The sequence below is a fragment of the Triturus cristatus genome, chromosome 1_1, assembly GCF_964204655.1.
Source record: "Triturus cristatus chromosome 1_1, aTriCri1.1, whole genome shotgun sequence".
NCBI classification, from domain to species: Eukaryota; Metazoa; Chordata; class Amphibia; order Caudata; family Salamandridae; genus Triturus; species Triturus cristatus.
In genome coordinates this window covers 1,120,903,425-1,120,923,767 of record NC_140579.1, presented here as the reverse complement: position 1 = coordinate 1,120,923,767, position 20,343 = coordinate 1,120,903,425, and the positions used below count along the sequence as shown (strand labels likewise).

The 20,343-nt window shown below is 50.6% G+C and overlaps 1 long non-coding RNA gene across 1 annotated transcript in view; it reads left to right on the top strand.

The window, feature by feature from the left end:
* Positions 1-1,642: 1,642 nt before the first annotated feature.
* Positions 1,643-20,343, top strand: part of LOC146871711 (uncharacterized) — a 39,317-nt gene continuing 20,616 nt past the window's right edge. Inside the window, exon 1 of the long non-coding RNA XR_014959594.1 lies at positions 1,643-2,010. This is a non-coding gene — a long non-coding RNA (uncharacterized LOC146871711). The remainder of the gene's footprint in view (positions 2,011-20,343) is intronic.

Here is a 20,343-nt window from a genome sequence, read left to right as displayed (position 1 = left end):
GACCATTAGCGCCTCCCTGTTCCAACAGCATACTGTGATGTAAGCGCTACCACCACTCCCTTTCCATAGAGGTGATTGATATAGGGAGAGATCTATAGAGATATATTTAGACAGATGGAGTTAGAGATAGATAGAGATAGGTAGTGACAGAGACAAATAACGCCATGTTTAGACAGATAAAGGCAGAGGTAGGTAGTGGTAGAGATAAAATGAGGCAGAGACAGATATAGAAACACATAGAAACAAACACAGATAGAGGCTGAGATAGATAGGGTCAAAAACTAATATAGAGCTAGACAGAAAAAAATAGGTATAGACAGACAAAGAGGCTGATGCAGAACGAAATATAGTTAGACACAGACAAGTTAAGGCAGATAGAACTAAAGTCAGAGACTAACTGAGATAAATACATTGAGTGTGCTAAAACGTTAAATATAGGAAGGTAGAGATAGAGGTAAAGAGAGAGAGAGAGAGAGAGAGAGAGATAGAATGTGATGAAAAGATAGTGAGAGTTAGAGACAAACAGATGCAGCCAGTGAAAGATAGAGACAGATAGAGCCAGAGAGAGGGATAGATAGTTTGAGGCAGAGATAAATAGAGAGATAGTATAATTATAGATATTAAGATAGTTAGAGAGAAAGACAGATAGAGAGAGAGCTAGATCGATATGGAGACAGAGTGTAATGGACAAATGAAGACAGAGCTAGAGAGACTGAGGGTAGAGGGAGATAGAGGAAGAGCAGAGGGAGGATGAAGATAGACAGAGGGAGATAAAAGGAGATAAAGGGAGACCGATAAAGAAGAGGGAGATAGATGAACATAGATGTAAATAAAACGAGAAATCTAGGGAGGTAGAGATAGAGTTAAAGAGAGAGAGACAGATAGAAAGTGAAAAAGAGAAAAAAACATATAAATGCAATTATAATAGTCCCCTTTTTTGCAGGGCACAAACGTTGATTGCTTGTACTCACAAACCATTTAGATATTACCCTTTGAGACCTGCACATACTGACTTTTGTCCGCAAATAGATCCAGAAAGTAACACACTTACAAGTATGTTTACCCCTTTATACATCATCAACAGCGTGTTACTGGGAGCTGCTGGGTTTGCTTTAACGGCTAGGATGTCTAAGAATCCAAAGGCTCCAAAAAAACTATAGTTAGGGCAAAGAAGAGTTATTGATCCTTCTGGGGCCGGTAAGTTAGGTACCATGCCACGTGTGTGGTATACAAAGCACTGTAGGTGATAGTTTTTAATAAAATAAATACCACTTCCGTAAAACTGAAGGTGATGCTAAATGGCTGTATGAAAATTGAATACCTTTAGTTATAGTAATACATCTTCATATAGTGTTGTGATTGAAAGTACTCTACATAGCATAACCCTACTCAGCCCATCTATCTCAATGTGCCAATATCTTGGGGACATTGCACTTGGCCCTGCATGCTAACACTACGTTAAAGTACAACACCAGTACAGTGATAGTGTACAGAAAAAATGTTTATTTTATCATGGTGGGTGGTCATACTTAACATAACTTGCATATTTGTAAAGCTCACGTTCACCCGCTGGCAATTTGCCAATGAATAACAGATGGTTATGTTCGTGCACTCAATGTTACCCATGTTATCGACCTCAGATGGATGGAATGCCAGGAGTGAACATGCTGGTGATTTGAACCTGTGACCCTGAAGACGAAAACAGCACCCGCTAGAGGATGCATAAGTCCACTGGGAGGAAGTGCGCGAAAGGAGCGCTTGGAATTGTGTGATCTTTTTTATGCATAACTGAAGGAGTGCTGCTAGGCGGGGCGGACTGGCGAATCTGCATTAGATTTCAAGGAGTTACTGCCGGCCGGAGGTGCGCAGAAGGAGCGGTTTGAATGTAGTGATCTGCATTTGAGTAAAGTGACAATGTTTTTTTGCCTGCGGGCCGGGAGCAGCTTTTGAAAATGCTTTTGCTGGAGAGACGGGAGCGGAGGTGCGTGAAGCTGGTGACCCGGATTTTAGGTAAGTGAAGGAGCAGTGTCACGAGGGGCTTAGCGGCAAAGCAGCATTTCAAGAAAGCGCCTTACTTTGTACAGGAGGTGCGCGAGGTGAGCATTTTGAAAGGGGTTATTTGAGTTTAGAATAACTGAAGGTGGGGCGAAGGGGCAGACCGGAGGAGCTGCATTTGTTATAATGTTTGCTACCAGTACAATTGTAGTGTACATCAAAAATTTATATTTTAACTTGGGGTGTGGTTATACTTTACATTTTTGCATTATTGTAAAGTTCACGTTCACCAGCGGGAGTTTTCTAATGAATAACAGATGGTTATTGTTAGTGAACTCAATGTTACCTATTGTATGGACCTCCGATGGATGAAATGCCACGAGTGAACATGCTGGGGATTTGAACCTGTGATCTTGAAGACGAAAACAGCACCCGCTAGACGACGCTTTAGTTAGTTCCACGAGGGGCTTAGCGGAGAAGCAGCATTTAAAGAAAGTGCCTTACTGCGGGCAGGAGGTGCACGAGCGGACCCTTTTGAAGCGGGTGAGATGAGTTTATAATAATTGAAGGTGAGGAGGAGGAGGGACCGACCGGAAGAGCAGCATTTATCATGAGGGTTGTCCATACTTAACATAACTTGCTTATTTGTAAGGCTCATGTTCACCCCCCTTCATTTTACCCATGAATAACAGATGGTTATGTTAGTGAACTCAATGTTACCCATGTTATCGACCTCAGATGGATGAAATGCCAGCAGTGGACATGATGGGGATTTGAGCCTGTGACCCTGAAGACGAAACAGTACCCGGTAGAGGACGCATTAGTCCACTGCGAAGAAGTGCGCGAAAGGAGCGCTTGGAATTGTGTGTTTTGTTTTATAGGAGGGGCAGACTGTAGAGTTACATTCGATTTCAAGGAGTTGCTGCCGGCCGGAGGTGCGCAGAATGAGCGTTTGGAATCTAGTGAGCTATATTTGATTAAAGTGACAATGTTTTTGTCAGAGGGACGGGAGCTGCTTTTGAGAATGTTTTTGCTGGAGGGACGGGAGCGGAGGTGCGTGAAGCTGGTGACCCGTATTTTAGGTAAATGAAGGAGCAGTGACATGAGGGGCTTAGCGGCAAAGCAGCATTTCAAGAAAGCGCCTCATTTCGGGCCAGAGCAGCGCGAGTGGGGCATTTTGAACCGGGTGAGTTTTTTTTTTTTAGAATCACTGAAGGTGGGGAGGAGGGGCCGACCGTAGGAGCTGTATTTTGTATGTTTTTTGCTGGAGGGACGGGAGCCTTTTGTGGGTGAATCTGCTGACCCTGATTATAGGTAAGTGAAGGAGCATTGTCACGAGGGACTTGGCGGCGACGCAGCATTTAACGAAAAGGCCTTACTTTGTGTAGGAGGGGCGCGCGCGGAGCCTTTTGAACCGTGTGATTTGAGTTAAGAATAACTTAAGGTAGGGGGGAAGGGTGCAACCGGAGGAGCTGCATTTATTTATATTTTTGTGCTGGTGGGACGTGAGCTGTGGCGCGTAAATCTTGTCTCTCTGTTTATAGGTAAATGAAAGAGCAGTGTCACGAGGGGTTTAGGGTCAAAGCTGCATCGGGCAATAATCATGACCAAGACTCAAAGTGGGGTAAAAGGCCGCTTTATTGGACAGGTAGGCAAAGATCAGGTCCTAAACAAACATAATCCGAACTAACACCCCCCGCCCCTAAGCAATATCCCCGTACAACTACCACCCCACCTTGCTCGGCCTAATCCTCCTCCCAAAAACCCCTAACTCCATCTCCTGCCTAACTCTTGCCTCCAATTTCTCTCCCTTGCTTTCCTCTGTCCGAAGCTATCCCTAACGCCCCCAAACTTTCCTGCCTGTCTTGATCTCCTCCAACTCTGCCACCTGTCCAAGCGACAACCTCCCAGACAAAGCGTTACCCATGACGCTTTTTTTTTTTTTTTTTTTCTCTTCTCTCTCCCTTTCCCCTTTCTCTCTTTTGGGTGGGGAGGGTGGGACAAAATTCGTCGTCCTTCCTGTCATACACTCCAGGCGCCTACACAGAATGTTCTGGAATGTTTGGCTCGCGCTACCGAAACGTCGACCAATCAGCGTTGCCTACCTGCCTCGGCCATACCATGTGCCCGAAGCTGCCCGGGGGTGCACACTCTGCGAGTGGCGCCCCCAGGAGCCCTCATCGGGCAATAATCATGACCAAGACTCAAAGTGGGGTAAAAGGCCGCTTTATTGGACAGGTAGGCAAAGATCAGGTCCTAAACAAACATAATCCGAACTAACACCCCCCGCCCCTAAGCAATATCCCCGTACAACTACCACCCCACCTTGCTCGGCCTAATCCTCCTCCCAAAAACCCCTAACTCCATCTCCTGCCTAACTCTTGCCTCCAATTTCTCTCCCTTGCTTTCCTCTGTCCGAAGCTATCCCTAACGCCCCCAAACTTTCCTGCCTGTCTTGATCTCCTCCAACTCTGCCACCAGGAAAAACCCTTCCTCAGGTGTTTTTCCTGTCCCCCCCTCCCGCTCAAAAATCTCACTTGACAACATTTGAAATGGCAAATGTATTCAAAAACAATCCAAAGTATACCTGAGCCCCCCAGCCGCTATAACTGGGAAAACATTTATTACGAGAAAAATCAACAAGCACCATGTGCAAGAAACAGAAGAACATATATATGTAAGTAAGTATAAACATATATATATATATATGTATATACATATACATACTGTCGCCAAACAGTGAAAAAACAATAGCAAAATTTTCTTAACCAGAAAAACTACCACCATCCACTAAGGCTGGGCGGCGTAAGCACCCAGAAAAACTGCAATAAATACAGCGATTCATGAAATAATCCTATGTGAGGGAGGGAAAAGAAAGGGAGAGGGGGGGAGGGGGGGGCGAGGTGGAAGGAGAAATGGAGATGATAATTGACTATATTGGAACTAGAAAAATTTCTCCTTCTAAAAACAGTTAAGTATTGCATAAACTGAAAAAACAGATGCTGCCGCTTCAACAGCATAACTCAACACCATGTTTTTGCGTTCAAAATCTTCAAAATCATTTCTCGTATATTCAGAATATAAATCTCATTGCCAATGAAAGATAAGTGTACACCATCATGCCTGAAAAATTGATAGTCATCTTTGGTTATCTCACTATGCACAAGCCAATGAATATTATTAAGGATACAGAAACGCTGCATGCCGCGGTTGACTTTTTTCCTCGCTCGTTCCATGGCAGTAAATCTGTCCGCCCCTCTCCAAACCCTGCGAGGCATTAAAGCAGTCAAAACCAGCTGTGCATGAGGCCAAGTGTTCAAAATGAGTTCCCAGTCAGTTTTCATTTCCATTAAAAGACACAAACCTGACAACTGTACCAAATCGTTTTCCCCCAGGTGCAAAATTATCACATCAGGTTTGTTGTTTGCAGATAACTCGCTCATCAGAGGTAAAAACTGCCCCCATCTCATGCCACTTTTTCCCCACCAGCAGAGCAGCACTTCCTCTGAAGAGAAACCTAAATTTTTCCCAAAGTGCCGTTTTTCGGCTTGTTTAGCTGCCCATTTGATGAAGGAATGACCGACCATCCAGACTCTTGGCTGACGTTTTTCCAAGATGGCAGCCCAACCTAAAATGAAAAAACAATTAATATTCCGCGACATTAACTGTCCTGATCTAACTGTCTAATGTAGCGAAGGCAGCAATCAGATGACCAGCGTCCCAATTTTTTGACATCATTAGTAGCAAAACCCCAGCGAACTGCTTCCGATGCTGCCCCAATACGAAAAGAATGGGTACCAAAACTTGTTGGATCTTTGCCCAATCTTGACAAAGCCTTTCGCAAAACAGACAACAATTGAAAAGCAGTTAGCTGTGACCCATTCCGATGCCTAAAAATAAACTTTGAACTTGCCCCGCCTACTGACAAAAAATCTAGCCAAGCTTGCACAGGACATAACAAACCACCCACCTCCTGTAGTATTATTTTAGCACCCCTGCCCATTTGGTCTGTTTTAGAGTGTTGAAGAAAAATCTCTATGTCGGATTGCCGCAAGGATATGTTTTCTTTTGGTATGTCGCTGCTTGCTACACTCCCTAACAACTCCGAAACTCTAAAAGCCCCAAAAAAGAGCCAGACCATGCACAATTTGAATAGTCGGAATTCAAAAACAGAAAAACAAACTTCTTGTAATACAGTGACTATTCTATGCAACAATTGCAGGGATATAGGATCTCTCCTGTATGCACCTCTCTTTTTTGTCTTAGCCCATCCCTGAAGAATTCTTCTTCCCATCTCGCCTGCTGACGGTTCGTAGCCCCAGAAAAATTTTCCGTAAAATGAAATACCGGCTAACTTACCGGCTATAGTGGTGGAAGAAATGCCTTTACTGATATTGAGCGTAATGAAATGCACCACATCCTTTCGTCGCTGCTCTAACCCCAACCCATCAAAACTCCTACATGCAGCACCTGAGTCAAGAAACTCCAGCCAAGCTCTCCTGTAAGCCAGCTTTGTACTCTTTGCTAAAGAGAGCTCGATGAGATGGTACACATTCACACCACCAGATTCCATATCTCGTCGGGTATCGGAGTCTTCCGCCTGTCTGCTCCTGGCGCCAAGCCACGGAATCTCTCCCACTGAAATCGAGATAGGGCATCCGCGATGTTATTTGAGATACCGGAAATGTGCCTTACTTTGAAAATAATGTTATGTTTAAGACAGCCTAACATGAACATCTGCAACAATTTCAACAAAGGCTTATCTTTAGGTTTCTGACTGTTGATCAAATCGACCACTGTTTTATTGTCAACGTTGAATAAGACTGTCCTGTTGGCCAATTTCTTTCCCCAAACAGTTAGAGCCACTATTAAAGGAAAAAATTCCAGGAAGGCTATGCTCTTCTTTTGGGCGACCCAACTAGCCGGCCATCGTTCGGCACACCATTTTCCCTCCCAGAAAAGGCCAAAACCATTGGCTCCAGAAGCATCGGAAAAAAGTTGCATTTCCCAGTTAAAATCTTCTTCTAGTGACCAGATTGTTATGCCATTGAACTCTGCCAGAAAAATCGACCAAACCTCAAAATCTGCTCGCATCTGAGCCGTTACTCTAACCCTGTGGTGAGGGAGCTTCAGGCCTGACATGGAGAAACCCAAACGCCTGCAAAAGGATCTGCCTGCACGAATAACCTTGCATGCAAAATTTAGGTGGCCTAATAAGCTTTGGGCTTCCCACAACGTTAGTTTCGCTGCTGAGCATGCGTGGTCCAAAAGTTTAGCTATTTCTTGAATCTTTTTCCGAGGTAATCTGGCCTGCATTTCAGAGGTATCAATTTCAATGCCCAAATATGTAAGGCAACAAGCGGGGCCCTCTGTTTTATCCTCAGCTAAGGGTACCCCCAAATCATGAGCCAGCCTTTCAAACTCGTGTATAGCTTTTTTGCATTGCTGAGAATTGGCTGAGCCTATGAACAAAAAATCATCTAGGTAATGTGTTACCCCGGTGTGTCCTGTGATAAAAGAAAAACACCACTGCAGAAAGGAGCTAAAGGCTTCAAATAATCTGCATGATATGGCGCAACCCATAGGGAGGGATTTGTCAACAAAGAAACTTCCCTCAAAAAAGATTCCCAGCAAAGAAAAATCAGAGGGGTGAACTGGCAGGAGTCTAAAGGCTGATTTGATGTCGCATTTTGCTAACTGCGAATGCTCCCCTGACCTCCTGATCATCTGAAAAGCTGAGTCTATAGTTGAAAATTGCACCATAGCATCGTCCCTGGATATAAAATCATTTATGGAGCCACCTGAAGGCCACGAAAGATGCTGAATCATTCTGAACTCTCCAGCAGTCTTTTTTGGAACAACGCCCAGAGGTGACACAATGAGATCATCCAGGGGCCATGAATCAAAAGGCCCTGCCATCCTTCCCTCCCGGACTTCCGTCATCAATTTCTCTCTTACCACCTGAGGGAAAGCATTGGCGGATTTTAAATTCAGGGCAAATCGGCGACAGCGTGGGCCTTGATAACCTAACTTGAAGCCCTCCTTAAAGCCCCATGCTAACAGCGCTGCCTCTTGAGAGTTGGGGTAAAAACGTAACCAATTACATAGGTTGTCCACCTTGATTGGCGTAGAAGCCCTTGTTTCCAGACTGGAACGAGAAACCTCTGCCCCTATTTGAAAAACTGTTTCCCCAGTTCGCCTGCTCTCCAAAACACTGCAAGACTGCGTGCCTGCCTCCGCACTTTGAGCACTCGTGCTTGTACTTGCAGGGGTTCCTTGTACAGAACCCTTTGTTAAAATTCCAGCATGCCCCGGAAATGGCTGACTGCTGCTTGTTCCCATTACCCACCCCCCCCAGGGTGGGTCTATTCTGAAAGGGCCGATACGCAACGGCTAGACCGCTAGCCGTGTGCATGGAAGGGGGGGGCCGCTGAGGATACATCCATTGTATCCAGAGCTCATTATCAACCTCCCCCCATGGTTTTTCCGGCATTAACCCTAGTCTAGCCCTAAATTCCTCATCATAATGCAACCACGAGTATCCCCCGAATTCTGAGGCCGCCTTCCTGATTGTATCGAGGTATTTAAAAAGGGACACTGATCTATCCGGGAATTTCTCGCAGTAAACACTGGCAAATATAAGGAAGGCAGAGGTCCAAGTATCTATGTTTGTGGGTACCCTGGGCCTTCTAGACAACTCCCATGCTTCTTCTTTTGAACCCTCCTTCGCCTGAATTTCCCTGTGAAGCAGTTTAAAAACGTCAACAAAATCCCCCCTCCATATCTTTTCTTTAGTGGACTTATTCAAATGTGCTCCCAGGGGCATGGAAAAACCCATATATGGTAAACGTTTGAACCCTGATGCAGATTTGTCATCTGACTCTGGTTTTTTCTTATCCTCTGAACTCACCGTACCTTTGGAGTTGCTAACCGAAGGCTGCTCTTCGCCGCCACCCTGTGCATTTTTCCCCACATTGATCGCAACATTGTGCTGAAAATCAGTACCCACTCCCTTATCGACCCTTGTACGTTTTGGAGGCAAAAGCGCATGCACCTCACCTGACTGAGTTTGCCCTTGTTCCTCGGTCGTTGATCTGTTCGTTGCTCCCCTACGATGCCTTGGGATGGATCTGCACTGGGTGCCCTCGCTTAATGCGTTCTGCGAAAAATACAATCTGGACAAATCTTTAGTAGAACCCCCCCCTTTTGCAGTTTCCCAAACCTGTTGATGACCTTCTCGTAGATTTGCCCCCTCCAAAATTTCCCCTTCCTCCACAGAATCGTCGTCATCCATGATTTGCTCGGAAACTACCACCCCTTTTTTGCTTGTATTCCCGTCCCTACCACTGCAACTTGGCTGCGCCCCATCTCCTATACCCCCATCAAACTCCCTCCAATTCACAGCCTTCTTAAAAACTGCAGCTCTTGAATGGTCCAGCGGTGTGGGAAAATTCGTTGACAAATCTCCCTCCTCCATACTTCTGGCGTTGCAGGACGTGTGAAGCCTGATATTAGCGTTTCTACTGCCCTTTCTTGTGACTGGCAGTGGTTTGCCCACGTTGGACTGCGAGCCGCTTGAACTCGCAGCAAAAGATGAACCCCTGTGACTGAGTTTCAGCAACCTATCTTTGTCCTTAATTTCTTGAGGTATCCAAACCCATTGCCCCAACTGACCAGACTGTGGAGCGTTCGTGAATTGCGTAAAATCACTTATACCATGAAATTCTGACTGAGAAGGGGCAGGCATGTCCTTCATAAAACACTCCTCCGGCTCCCCCCCCGGTAACAAAAATTGGCCTAGGCAATGGAGAAAGCGCAACTTGCTCCATATGGGATTTGTGCCCCCCCGGGATGGTGTCGCCTTGACTACTGGCAATAACCGGCAACAAATCCCTGTCCCGTGAGGCCACTTCTGATATTTCAACCTCCTTTCCCCTATTCACTGCAACAACATTAGTGCCACTGCCTTGCTTACAATTGTGCTCCTTTAAAACAGGCCTATTCACATTTTGGCCACTTGGTGGAGCCCTTGCAACATTCTCTTTACCCAGCGAGCCCTTCGCTCTAACTCCGGCTCGTTTTGTAACCATATCTCTCCCCACATGAGCCTGAGAGGACCTTGCTCGAGTGCGTGGGCGGCCCCTCCCCCTCCTTAAAAACATGACTGGGGCAGGAGCAGAGGCTGACCTGTGAGGCGGCTGACGAGGAGGGGGTGAGTTTTGCTTCAAAGCGCTCGAGACGCTTCCCACCAATTCAGGTGAACCCTCGCTGGAAATGCATGCGGCGACAGCGGCGGAAACGCCTTTTGAAGCCTGCCGCCCCCGCTGTTCTAACCCAACCCACGCCTCACTGAGCACACCAGGAATCAACAAATCCTCCCTGCCTGCCTCGTATAGCACCCGCAGCGCCTCCTTCACTGAAGCGGATGACTCCATTACGAAAAACGATTTAATTAATTACCCTCAAGAGCGCCTCACACGACCCACAAAATTCGTCGTCCTTCCTGTCATACACTCCAGGCGCCTACACAGAATGTTCTGGAATGTTTGGCTCGCGCTACCGAAACGTCGACCAATCAGCGTTGCCTACCTGCCTCGGCCATACCATGTGCCCGAAGCTGCCCGGGGGTGCACACTCTGCGAGTGGCGCCCCCAGGAGCCCTCATTGAAATAAAGCGCCTTACGGCGTGCAGGAGGTGCGCGAGCGGAGCTTTTTGAACCGGGTGATTTGAGTTTAGAATAACTGAAGGTGGAGCGGAGGGGCCGACCGGAAGAGCTGCGTTTGTAATTTTTTTTGCTACCAGTAAAATTATGGTGTACAGTTCAAATTTCATTTTGTATCATGGGGGGTGGTCTGACTTAACGTAACTTGCGTATTTTTAAGGCTCATGTTCACCAGCGTGCATTTTCCCAACCCATAACAGACGGTTATGTTAGTGAACTCAATGTTACCCATGTTATCAACCTCAGATGGATGAAATGCCAGGAGTGGACATGATGGGGATTTGAGCCTGTGACCCTGAAAACGAAAACAGCACCCGCTAGAGGACGCATTAGTCCACTGCGAAGAAGTGCGCGAAAGGAGCGCTTGGAATTGTGTGATCTTTTTTATGCATAACTGAAGGAGTGCTGCTAGGCGGGGCGGAGTGGCGAATCTGCATTAGATTTCAAGGAGTTACTGCCGGCCGGAGGTGCGCAGAAGGAGCGGTTTGAATGTAGTGATCTGCATTTGAGTAAAGTGACAATGTTTTTGCAGGAGGGGCGGGAGCGGAGCCTTTTTAACACGGTGTTTTTTTTCTTAGAATAACTGAAGTTTGGGAGGAGGGGCCGACCGGAGGAGCTGCATTTCTAACTTTTTTTGCTGGAGGGACGGGAGCCTTTTGTGCATGAAGCTGGTGACCCGTATTTTAGGTAAATGAAGGAGCAGTGTCACAAGGGGCTTAGCGGCAAAGCAGCATTTCAAGAAAGCGCCTCATTGCAGGCCGGAGCTGCGCGAGTGGAGCAAATTGAACCAGGTGAATTATGTTGAGAATAACTAAAGGTGGTGCGGAGGGGCCAACCAGAGGAGCTGCATTTGTAAATATTTTTGCTAGAGGTACGGGAGCGGTGGCGCGTGAAGCTGGTCACCCCGATTTAAGGTAAGTGAAGGAGCCTTGTCACGAGGGGCTTAGCGGCGAAGCAGCATTTAAAGAAAGCTTACTGAGGCCAGGAGCTGCCCGAGCGGAACATTTTGAAGTGGGTGAGTAGAGTTAAGAATAAGTGAAGATGTGGGCAGGGGCGGCTCTAGGCTCATGGTGGCCCTGTGCAGGGAGCGCAGGTAGGGGGCCCCGGAAGAGGGGGTCCGGGCGGGGCGGAGCTCAGGAAGGTGTTTTAATAAAACGTCCAGAAAAGGCATTAGAGGACCAGTAACATGGTAACAGAAAAACGATGTTTACTTTTTGAGTGCTCATCACTTGGATACTTTGTTTTAGAATCTGGGTCTCTGGAGGGACCCCTTTCAACAAGAAAAACACGTTGCGCGTCCGTAAGAGAGTTCGGCCACAAAGTAGGATCCCTCCAATCACATAAATCATATTCAGAACACGGGTCTGTAACATGGTCTTGCTCTTTGGCTTCCTTTTCAATACCAGCATCATCCGTCTGTAAACTCTGAACCTCCTTCAGAATGCCAGATGTTGATGGACCGATGAATGATGTTTCAGTTTCTCTGTCTGAGTGTCTTTTGTAATAATCCTCATCCTGAGTTGGTAATTGCTGCATGTTTGTATCAATTTCAGAGTCACCTTGTTCATTTTCATTGGTCTGCTCATGAGTATCATTCTGCTCATGGATATCATCATTTTTTTGTTCTTCTTTATGGTCGTCAGCGCCTGTTTTACCTAGTGCATCAGCAGTACTCTGGCCAGAGGATTCTCCATCTTTAGGTTTCCCTTGGGTGATAAAGTTCAGGATTGCTCCTTCCTGTGACACTACGAAAGCCTGCTGAGCCACCTTTCTCTTTCGTTTCGAATAACCAGATTTGTGTACTCGAATTCTCTTCATTTTGCTTGCAATGCAGCGGGCGAGGCTAGCAGTGGGTAGGGAAAAAAAGAAGACAATCAGCAGTGGCGGCTGCTGAAAGATTTTGATGTGTCATTTTTATTTTCTTGCAAAAACAACAGTTGATGGACAGAATGCAGAACAATTTCATACATTCACCCCAGTACAGAGATCTGGGCCTAAATCCATCGTGTTTTTGCTCACCACACCACCTCAGTTCAGACATGGCCATATGCAAATCAGCCTTGACCCTGTGCCTCATGGGAACAGTCCAGCCCGAACTGCCAAGCCATGTCTTCCCTGGACTACACAATGAAGGACCAGCATACCTTAATGAACAAGTGAATTTCCACCAACCTACCAGGAAAATATGTTCCAGAACCATCTCCCTAGCAGCCACCCAATGCAGCCGCTGATAAAACAGTTGAGGCCGCTACTTCTCCCACCTGGCAGTGCAGACCTGAAAACCCTCCCCCTGCACCTCAGAGCCTCACCATCGCTCCAGCAGTTCAGGAAGGACCACAAGACCTCGCTGTTCAACCAACAAGCAGCATGATCCAGCAGCATGAATCCCACACCGCCTCGAGGCCCTTATGTGTGAAGCAGCTGAGCTTTACAAACCCTGACTGATTGATAGTAATTACCCTTCCCACTACATGTATGACACATTGTGAGGACTAGCCACATATGGAAGGTTTATTTGAAGAGTGTTATAAAACTATAGGGTAGATCATGTGACTTGGCATACAAGGTCTGTTTTCTCAGTCCACTGAGAAAAGTAGAGCCTGGAGAATAGTTCATGATTTATTTGGGAAGTGACCTTAGCAGGAAGAGAGTAAGCTACCTTGAAATCATGGCACACAGAGACCTGTCTCAGTACGTCACTAACTGATCCTGAAGACAGCCTACAGGTAACCAAAGACTCGTCCACTTTACCACATTGTCAAAAGACAAAATACAATATATTTAATTAAGGTTTCTTGTATAGTGCCATATTCCAGCAACCAGTTCTGCTCGCTTTACAGAGCACCTATTAAACAAGGATTAATTACAGTGAGTCCTAAGGCTATGAAAAGGCACTAGAGGTTCACTGAAGCAAAATTAATGTGCAAGGAACATCCAGTCAGGAGACAACTTTCAAGCAGACGTACGAATCACTAGCACAGCGTACCAACGACCCCATGGGCCGTGGCATAAGCAAGGAAAATGGACCCTTTGGCTGCTGCTCAGGAAGTAAAATATAGCAATTATCAGGGTTCAATGGGCCCCTGAGGGTTTTGGGTCTCAGTACCACTGTACTTGCTGAACCAATGGTAACTATGCCCCTAGTATGGACAGAGAAGGCTGCTTCACCAATTGCAAACTGAGGACTAGTTAAACTAGTTTTCTCTGCTAGTCACATGACAAGCACTGGAATGTAATTAAAGAAATGATCAAGAAGCCAGTCTCCTACCAAGGTCTCTGCAAAAGGGCATTAGATTGAGTTAACATGGGTAGGCACTGCCATCCTATTCCAGGCGTCCATCCATAGGTGCTTGCATTTCATGTCTGCCTCAACACCATATAAACAGACATATCCAAATGCCAAGTACATTCGAACACTCGATGTTTTAAAAGATTTGTGCAGGCAGATCCACTCATTAGATCACAAGTATCAGCTTCATACTCTGTTTTCATGATTGTTGATAAGTAATTGTAATCATTTTAATGAATCCTTAACATTACGTCTAACACCTCGTACCCTGCTCTCCTCTTCCCCCCAATACGACCGTGCCTCCCAAGTTACACCTCCAAAAGTCACTATGCCTCCCCTCAGCCACAAGTAAACACCGCCCCTGCACTCCTGACTCACATTTCCCTCAACATACAGCGCCGATCTGTACCACTCCCTACCCCTGGCGCACAGTGACCACCTCTCCGACCCGCGCCCTCTCAGAGATGAATCGTGAGAGAGAGGCTCTCTCTCACGATTCATCATGCCCTCCCTTCCCATGACCACCAGAATACCTCCAGCTCGCCACCTCATATGGCTTACCTCCACCCAGACCCAAAGCAAACACCATCTACAATAATATCCTCACCCAACCTTCCCCACGCCCCCGGCTCCTCACCCCCACGGGCTGGGATACATTCCTATGCCTGATCTGCCCTCCTCCCCAGGGCTCCCCACACCCTCGTCCAATGGCTCACCTTCCCTCGGGTTCACTCTGCAGTGGCACACGCTGACCTCCTCACTCCCCCTCCCCATGCCCTGACCCTCGGGCTGCTCACCTCGCAGCTGGCACCAAAGGTTGCACACTGGCATGCTATCCTCTGCAAGGCGGCCTTTCTTGCCCAGGGTCTCTAGGCGCGCCGGTGCATGGCCTCGGCCGGTCTCGGTGCTGCTCGCTGCACGCCAGGCACGGGTGCTGCCACCCCTCCTGCCGCCAGTGATTCATGGTGCTTCTGTAACCCCTTCGCTGCAGGACTCGCGGGCACTGCGTATGCGCGCCTCCGGAGGTGCCAGACCTGGACTATTAAAACAAGCTCGATTCTCCTGGAAAAAAAGTTCTAAACAAGCACAAGACCTACCAGAAGAGCCTGAAACAAAGCCGACCCCACACAAAGACGAGACTGGGTTAGAAAGGAAAAGAGTATAAGAACAACCATTCAGCGTGCATCACATTAGATTTAGCACGCCTCAGTCGTTCATGCGCCAAATCCCTGCCAGGGGCCGCCACGAATATGTATTGTATCCGATTCCTCGTGGTGGCCCCTGGGGTTTGGTGGCCCTGTGCAGGTGCACAGCTTGCACATGCCTAAGGCCGCCCCTGATGTGGAGGAGGGTTCAGGTTGGAGGAGCTGTAGCATAGCCACATTTATTTCTGAAAAGTAGAAGGAGATGCCAAAGTGAAGGAGCGCAATTGAAACACTTTATGTAAAATGTCTCAAAACTTATATTTAGAAGGTACTTACAAGATTTGTTGTGTTTGGAGTATGGTCTAATCTTTTTTGCTGTGATAGCGATGCCGTAAACTTCTCCGTCTGCAAATCTGTGTTTTGTGCAACTAAACAAATAAGTACTGTTAACGTGAGCATTTGTTTTATTGTGCATTTATAGTATTTACGTCCCTTTGATAAAAATAATGGCATTAAGTTGCAAAACAAAGTTTACCTACATATGGAGGAGGCAATAGTTAAAATTTCCTAGAGAACCAATAAGTTTTAGTGAGTAAAATCCAAAGCGCCACATAAATCATAGGAACTGTGAAGTTGTAGAAACCTATTAGGTAAAAGTGAGGAAGTCATCTGATACCGACAAATGTAAATCGCAAATTTCGATTTAGTTGTTCTATAAAAGGAGAGCGTCATCCTTAAGTTTTATTTTTTGTAAGCATGACAATTTCTAATCTTTAAATGTGCATTGTTATATTTAAGAGGTACTTACTGTGTTTGTTGTGACAGCGGCACGGACGAGATTTCCACTTTAAATCTGTGGTTGTAGGAGGAAAAGAAAACACGTAGTGTTAATATTTTGAAATAGCTGTTGTCTTGGTTTGTAACAACATATATATTTTACAGAGAATGTGTAGTACAAATGTTATTAAAACAACGGCAACAACTGGGGGGCGTGGCCAACCGGCGAACATGGCGGACGCCAGTGCTTGAGGCTCCGACCGCTACCCCCGATAAATCCTGCCTGTTCTCCTGTGTGAGGAGCAGCCCTGGCCTGTGGGACGCTGGTCCGGTGCAGGGCAGCGGCGGGGGCGATCTCCGAGGTCCGGGAGCTGCGGGGAGCCGATCCCTGGCGGGGGCCCGCGAAGTGAGGACGTGTGTGGCCGCCCGCGAGGCGGAGCTCACCGCTGGAAGCCGATCTGCGGACGAACAGGGCGAGCGGAGGGCGGTGAGCCGCGAGAACTGTGCGGGGGCTGCCGGGGGGCTCCCGACCGGAGGCTGCGGTGTGGCGAAAGGCCCAGATGCTGAGGAGAGCTGAGGAGCGGCGGCGCATGGGACCGAGCTGTGGGGGCCTGCCGGGGCCTGTGAGGAGACTGGTGGCTGTGAGAGGCGGAGCTGCGACCTAGGGGAGAGGCGAGGTCTGGAGGCCTGTGCTGTCTGCACACGGAGAGGCTCGCTGCCCGGAGCTGAGGGAACCGGTACCGCAGTTGAGGCCATTGCTGGGGAAGAGACGGAGGGAGAGCCTGGGGCCTCAGGACTGCGTGGGCCTCAAGACGGCGTCGAGCACTGAGGCGCAGGGGCGCGTCACGAACTGCTGGAGCCCGTGGAGCCTGCGGAGCGACCTGCGCTGCTGCTGAGGGGAGAGCGGAGGCCTGGGTGAGCTGCGATTGCACCTGCGGTGAGGCGTGAGCGGAGGTGCTTGGACGGCGGCGCCCTGGGGCAGGCTCGCATCGGGAGAGGCGGAGAGGAGCGGCCCTTCCGGGGCGCAGAGGCGGAGTGGAGGTGCGCTTGGGCAGGCCGGAGGCCCTGCTGTGAGACGCTCGCCGCTGGGTGCCTGTGGACTGGTGAAGGCGGCGACGGGCGCCATTTTGAGGGAGACGCCATCTTGGGAGCGGCGGTGGCAGCCCCTGAGAGCGGTGCGTCGGCCGCTCTGAACAGTACTGAAGACTCGGCGATAGGGAGGTAGGAGACCCTCTACGTGGCCTGGGTGCTGCACGCTGGGTGGGGGCCCGGGGGCCCCCCCGGCGGCCGTGGTGTTGGCTTGGTGACGTTTCGTGTGCCCGGGGACCCAGCAGATGGCCGGCGGGCACCTGTCGGGTGTACTCGGTGCCACTGGGGTGGCATTAGCCTAAGACGCCGAGACGGCGCGAAGAGCTGTGACCGGGGGCCTGCGGTGGTGAGTCCGACGTGCATGGGAGTGAGCCGCGTGTGGCGGAGGACCCTAAGCTGGCGCGGCCTGGGCAGCGGAGCCTGAACTGGGGCGGCCGGGAGAGGACAGTTGCTGCGTGGGAGAGCCCGGTGGCAGAGGAGCGGGCACTGAGGCCTGGGACTGATGCCCTTACCTGCGAGGCGCCACACTGTGAGTGGCCACGGCGGAGGACAGTGCACTGGTCACTGAGCGGGCCCCGGATGCGGTGCTGACCGGCGAGGACTTTCACGCCTGGGCGCGCCTAGCGGGGCCAGCGAGGGCCCAGACTGACAACCGGCTGGCTGGAGCATTGGCGAGGGGGCGCGGCGGTGCGGAGCCCCGACGGGTACTGGAGGACTGCTGCCGGTGGGGCCCACCCTACCGAGGCCGGTTGCGGGCTGCGGGGTGCCCCTGATTCCCCCCCCCCTACTGACTTCGGCCCAGCGGTTAGACCTCGGGGTCCGAGTAGAGGCCCGGTGGCAGAGCGGAGCGGGGAGCCGGCGTGGATTGGAGGGCCCGCGACGGGTGGAGAGCACGGCGCCTGGCAACGAACTGTGAATGCCGACCGCCCAACAGTACGCGATGGGCCGACTACGCGACAAGACACAGCAGGGTCAGCCGCGGGCTGGGACCGCGGACACCGCGCAGAGCAGGCTGGGGGGGGGGACGCAGAGTCGCACGCGGCGGCCCTCTCGACCAAAATGGATACCGTGCTAGCGGCAGTGGAGAGGCTGGGCGCCACCCTGGATCAGACGCGGGCATCACTGGAAACAAGGATGGACAAGGTCACGTCCGATTTCACCCTCCTCCATGCTGACCACCGCAAACTGGCCGAGAGAGTGGAGTCGCACGGTCAGACGCTTCAAGAACTACAGCCTGCAGGACGGAGCCATGGCGCGGCGCTGCAGGATGTACTGGACCGGGTACACGCGCTCGAAGACAGGGTTGATGATGCGGAAGGACGCTCGAGGCGCAATAACATCCGCGCAGTGGGTCTTCCGGAGGGAGTGGAGGGCAGGCACCCAGAGCAATACGTGGAGGGCTGGCTGAGGGGCCTCCTGCCCCAGGGGGTGTTGTCTCAGCACTTCGTGGTGGAAAGGGCTGCACAGAGACCCCAGCCGGGAGCCCGGCCCCGACCGTTCCTATTCAAGCTCCTAAACTACCGGGACAGAGACGCGATCTTCAGCGAAATTAGAAGAACTGGTGACCTGACTGTGGGCAGTAGCCGAGTCATGCTCTTTCCCGACTACACCGCAGCCGTCCAGCGGCGCCGCAGCAACTACATGGCGGTGAAACGCCAACTGCGGGAGATGGCTCTGCCTTACTCCCTGCTGTTCCCGGCTCGCCTGCGAGTGGTGGCGCAAGAAGGGGCCCGTTTCTTCAACTCCCCGGAGGACGTGTGGGACTGGCTGGAGGAGTCGGGACAGTGGACGGGGGCGCGGCCGGCTGGCTCGCAGGTCGACGGCTGCCCGGGTAGGCGATCCAGAAGACGAGGGCGCCGGGGGCGCGGCAGCAGGCGCGGCCGGGACCGGTGGCGCCTAGCCCGGAGAGGATCCGGATGGAGCGGCAGGGGGCATTGGAGGCAGTGGCGACGCTTGGGACGCCGCCTGCCGGGGACCGCAGGGAGGACTGCTCGCCCAGCGGGGCGGGAGCGAGTGGGGCGTCGTCCCCATCCACAGTGGTCTCGGAGGACCTGCTCCTGCCGGTGGTGACCCCACAGACGGCGGACCTGATTGCGTGACCGGATGTCAGGATGCCGAAGGTTGGACAAAATCTGCAGGCCCTGAACTGGGGGTCGCGCGACCGTCTTGGCGCAGTACCGGATGAATCCGGGGGGGCAGAGGGCCCGGACCTGGGAGCGCCTGACCCTGCGGGGGCGGGCTGGGTGATGCGAACACCACCTGACATTGCACCTGTGAAGGCCTCCTGCTGGGGGCTCACATTGGACCTGCATGGCAGTCCAGCTCCGGACCAGATGCTGCTCCTTCCTCTTCCAGATGGGATAGGGGAGGGGTACTAGGGTCAGGAGGTTGCTACGATTGCACGGACCCCATTTGTTGCCACACTGCAATAGCCTAATATTCCTTGGCGTTACTGAGGTATGGACGGATGCCCCGTTGGGAATACGCCCTGTTTGTTGTTGCACTGTTTATAATGGTTCTACTGTTTACATGGCAGCGCGTTCACATGCTCCCCCCTGACTGTGGCCCCCCCCCCCTGTCCCTGGCGCGGGCGCCCCGGCCCCAGCCCGAATCGCTCACCTAGATTTGCAATGACGCACACCAACATTGTGACCTGGAACATACGGGGCATGCACACACCGTCCAAGCGCTATGCCATCTTCTCCTATCTGCAGCGACACTCCGTCGGGATTGCCCTCCTACAGGAGACGCACATGTCCCCAACGGAACTGGGCAGGCTCTCTAGGCGCTGGAGGGGGCACATGTATGGCACCGTTTACTCAGCGCACGCGCGGGGCACGCTCATCTGGGTGCGAGCAGGTGTTCCTTTCGAGTGCACGGAGTTGGTAGTGGACCGGGAGGGGAGGTATACCTTAGTGCGGGGGAAGTTGAACGGCCAAGAGCTGTTGCTGGGCTCGCTGTATGCGCCCAACGTGGACCAGGTCTCTTTTTTGGCACGATTGACGCAGCTCCTGCACCCTTATGCTGGGCTCCCCTGGCTGCTGGGAGGGGACTTTAACATGGTACTGGACGTCCAGCTGGACAGATCCTCCCCCCCCCCTCCGTGCCGCGGGGGTGGAATCTAATGCCCGGGCGCTGGGAGACTGGCTCACGCACTGGTCGCTGCAGGACTTGTGGCATACACTCCACCCGACGGACCGGCTATATTCTTATTACTCGGCGGTCCATGATCTCCATGTGCGGCTGGACCGGATAGTGGGGTCCCAATCATTGCTCCCGCTTATTGAACAGTCGGAATATCTGGGGCGGACGCATTCCGACCATA